The sequence below is a fragment of the Schistocerca cancellata genome, chromosome 3, assembly GCF_023864275.1.
Source record: "Schistocerca cancellata isolate TAMUIC-IGC-003103 chromosome 3, iqSchCanc2.1, whole genome shotgun sequence".
NCBI classification, from domain to species: Eukaryota; Metazoa; Arthropoda; class Insecta; order Orthoptera; family Acrididae; genus Schistocerca; species Schistocerca cancellata.
In genome coordinates, this window is record NC_064628.1 from 330,512,093 (window position 1) to 330,516,803 (window position 4,711).

A 4,711-nucleotide genomic window follows, 5' to 3' on the forward strand; every position below is an offset into this window, starting at 1 on the left:
GACGATATGCTCTGTGTCGAAGTTCCATGCAGCACAGAACTATCCATTGCATTATCTCTAGTCGCACATGTGCACACCTTGATACCGGCAGAGAGACAATAAATATTTCGCCACCAGCCCACCCGCAGGTAAAAGTCCTGTAGAACTTCCAAATTTGCCCGCTCACCAGCTGGCCATTACCTCTGGTGCCAGAAGTGATCACCATTGTTACTAGCACAAGTTACGTCTACTGTCAGCGATCACCTGATCTTTGGAAATCCCACATGGTTACTATAGCAAGCTATCATTTGTAAATATCTCACACACTGCAGTAATAGTATTTTCTAAGGAAACAAGACAATTATAAGACACCAAGAATACTACACTGCGCCGGCCTGAGTGGCCGAGCGGTTAAAGGCGCTACAGTGTGGAACCGAGCGACAGCTACGGTCGCAGGTTCGAATCCTGCCTCGGGCATAGATGTGTGTGATGTCCTTAGGTTAGTTAGGTTTAAATAGTTCTAAGTTCTAGGGGACTGATGACCTCAGAAGTTAAGTCCCATAGTGCTTAGAGCCATTTGAACCATTTGAATACTACACCGCAGACCACTGTCCAGCGAACGTTGTGATGTATGGGAGTCCGTAAGCGCATCTCCTGTGTAGGATTCTGAGCAACAAGTAGTAACTCATGTGGACAACAATCTCAGAACTTCGTGTAGAAACTTATATCATTCTCGAAAAGACCGTCTGGTAAAATGCTTGGCCCTGTCAGACCCTGATGTTTCAAAGTGGTGCACAAATTGGCAGTTTGCTATAGATGTTCATAAATGTAGAAACTCAAATATACAGTAACTTATGACTTCAGTTTCAATATATCACAATTCGGATGAATCCAATCATAAAATGCGTAGGTGTTACAGTTATAGGTGTATGAAATGGAATTATCACGTACGTTCATTTATATGCGTCCGTTTGTGTGTAGAGCAGGTGAAAGATATTTGGTTCATTGATAGGATATAGTAAAATGGAAATTTGGAATGGTATCTCTTTGACATTTAGTGGATGCCCAGTGACGCTGGAATAGAAATAATTCATGTAACTCGAAACAAATCGTACAATTCACAGTCTTGGTCACATATTATTCTGTGTGAACAGACAACCGGTTGCTGTATTACGGCCATCAGCAGATTGTAAAAGGCAGCGACACAGACGATGACTAAATCTGCGTCGCTGGGTTATACGATCTGATGTTATGGCTCTAATGCAGCAACTTATTGACCATTCATACAAAATGAAATGTCACCAAGACTAAGAATTTGTGCCGTCGCAAGACGTCGCTCAGCCGTGGCTGTCCGATACCCGCTGAAAGAGCTGCTGTTGTGGTAGAGCGACTCCATGAGGGCGCTGTCGGCGAGAGCTCTGCGACCCTTGCACCAGCACGAGCCAGCGTGCCGTCCCAACTGGACACATCACGCAGAACTGGGAGTACGGCCGACCAGCTTGAGTAGGAGTCCAGAAATACTGCCGAGCAGCCGAACAGGAGGTATTTGATCGGAGGCCTTGGCAGCCGTGGTCTAGTCAGCGCTCGACGAGAGGGGTGTGCTGTCCGAACAGCGGAAGTACGGCAGGCCTGGGACTGTTTGCGGCAGAGCAGTCTGTTCCTGGGGGTTCCTGGAAGGCACGAACTCGGGCTGTGTGAATGTGTTGCCGTACAGTACTTTCACCACTTCTCGTACAAGCTGTTATTAACACTCTCCCTTATCCGACCACTATCGTCCTTGTACGTATAAGTAGTAAAGATCAGACAGGGGTATTAGTGTGAGCATAGGTTCTTAGATTGTGCGAGGGTTTCTGTTTATTATTGTGTGGCTGTTAAGCATTTTATTAATATTTTGCCCTAACTCTGAGGTAATCATTTCGGCCAGTTGTACAGTAGTAAAGAGTGAACCACCGGTTGATGTTAAAAAAAAAAGTTCAAATGGCTCTAAGCAGTATGGGATTTAACATCTGAGGTCATCAGTCCCCTAGACTTGAACTACTTAAACCTATCTAACCTAAGGACATCACATACATCCATGCCCGAAGCAGGATTCGAACCTGCGACAGTAGCAGCAGCACGGTTCCGGACTGAAGCGCCTAGAACCGTGTTCTTGGCCATAACACGGGTTTTGAGTACATCGCCTAAAGCTATTTTGGGAAGTCATTTGAAAACGTTCTCTCGTCATGTTGAAATTCTGGACTGCAAAGAAATTCCTTATACCTTGTTATAGTGCTGGTATCTTGTCGCCGTGTTACTTGGCAGACTCTGATGCACGATCATTCAGAGAAAATTTTTATAGACATATTCTCACTGCTATATTCAGATTGTACAGTATTTATCGCTCTGGCCCGTGTGCAGTCAATTTATTTTTGAAGCTGGAAATGTTTTTAAATTGTTCTCATTCGCTGTGTTGCCTGAGTGTAATTTTATTATGTTATTCGATTGTGGTGTTAAGGTTAGCGTCGTTCTGAAATGTTAACCGGTTTGAATTTTAATGAATTTTAATGGTTCTTGTATGTAACCTTTATTGAGAGGGTATAAATCTATTATATTACTGAGTATTTGTTGTTATTCAGCCACTAGTTATTGGAATTTACCGCAATCGTGTTATAAGTTTTTTAACAATGGTTGTAATATAAAATTTCTACCATGTTGTTAAATAAAAGGCTGAAAATTATGATCACTCACCGCTAAACCCAGCCCTACTACTTCCTGTTATTTGACAGAATTCTGCGAATTAAACCGCGGACATTCTGCAACAGAGGGTGTTTACGAAACGCTCGTGCGTCCAATCCGAAAACATTCCTCACATACGTAGGACCCATACAAAATGAAACCAACAGTGGATGTTGAACGTATACAAAGAATGGTAGCACAGGCAGTTATAGGTTTCCCTGATGACGGGAAAGCTTCGCGGATGATCTAGAAAAATGTATACTGTCAACACATGCGTCAACATATGCGTCAAACCTCACGCGAAAACCTACTTTCAAAGTTTCAAGAACGAGCCTTAAGTGGGAGAGCTAAGAATATACTGCAGCGTCCTACGTATAAGTCCGGTAGGGACATTTAAGACAACATTAGACTAACTGTAGAGCACACAGAGGCATTTAAGCAGCGATTTATCCCGCACTCTAGACGCGTGTGTAACGGGAGGAAAACCTGATTTATGGTACTATGAGAAGTACATCCTGCAAGGCACCTTGCAGTGGTTTTTATTGGTTTTAGATGCAGAAATATGTTTGCCAGGGAACTAGTCGTGCCTTATTTAAGTAATAATTGTAACATGCGACTAAAGACATCATTTTGTTTGATTATTTGACAGCTTTTCACGTACGGTCATCACATGAAAGTCAACACACAGTTCAGTGAGGTTATGTTTTCTCGGCAGAGACAAGTCATATTACTTCCCTGCCGAAGGTCTTGCACTATTCCCGAAAAGATCTGCATTTATGGATGAAACCGACTGACATGAAATGGATTCGTGGTTGCGAATGAGAAGAACCATCAGCTGTATTAGAGAATGACGACAACGAAAATTTGTGCCGGACCGGGACTCGAAACTGCACTTAATGCGCGCGGTAGTCTTAACAGACTTTTTTTATTTTTTCTATTTCTTTCAATTTTTTCTAAGTTAGTGGACTCAAATGCACGTAACAATAGTGTACATAATAAAATTACAATCTTAAATGCAACGTGTGGGCAGCGTTATATTTTATTAATACACGATGTAAAACAGGATACATCCAAAATGGTGGCATCCTTCCAGTAGTACAATATAAGATCTACTACCACTCGAAACCAACGAAAGCAGGTTTTGACAGATGTGAAAATTACCGAACTATCAGTTTAATAAGCCATGGCTGCAAAATACTAATTCTTTACAGACGAATGCAAAAACTGGTAGAAGCCGACCTCGGGGAAGATCAGTTTGGATTCCGTAGAAATGTTGGAACACGTGGGGCAATACTGGCCCTACGACTTATCTTGGAAAATAGATTAAGGAAAGGCAAACCTACGTTTCTAGCTTTTGTAGACTTAGAGAAAGCTTTTGACTATGTTGACTGGAATACTCTCTTTCAAATTCTGAAGATGGCAAGGGTAAAATACAAGGAGGAAAAGCTATTTACAATTTGTACAGAATCCAGATGGCAGTTATAAGAGTCGAGGGGCACGAAAGGGACGCAGTGGTTGGGAAGGGAGTGAGACAGGGTTGTAGCCTATCCCCGATGTTATTCAATCTGTATATTGAGCAAATAGTAAAGGAAACAAAAGAAAAATTCGGAGTAGGTATAAAGTCCATGGAGAAGAAATAAAAACTTTGAGGTTCGCCGATGGCATTGCAATTCTGTCAGAGACAGCAAAGGACTTGGAAGAGCAGTTGAACGGAATGGACAGTGTCTTGAACGGAGGATATAAGATGAACATCAACAAAAGCGAAACGAGGATAATGGAATGTAGTCGAATTAAGTCGGGTGATGCTGAGGGATTAGATTAGGAAGTGAGACGCTTAAAGTAGTAAATGAGTTTTGCTATTTCGGGAGCAAAATAACTGATGATGGTCGGAGAGGATACGAAATGTAGACTGGCAATGGCAAGGAAAGCATTTCTGAAGAAGAGAAATTTGTTAATATCGAGTATAGATTTAAGTGTCAGGAAGTCGTTTCTGAAAGTATTTGTATGGAGTGTAGCC

At 42.1% G+C, this 4,711-nt stretch overlaps 1 non-coding gene across 1 annotated transcript; it reads left to right on the forward strand.

Moving 5' to 3' along the window:
• The first annotated feature begins 372 nt into the window (after nt 1-372).
• On the forward strand, nt 373-456 carry Trnap-ugg (transfer RNA proline (anticodon UGG)). Its single transcript has one exon. It is a non-coding gene; the product is annotated as a tRNA-Pro (tRNA).
• The last annotated feature ends 4,255 nt before the right edge of the window (nt 457-4,711 follow it).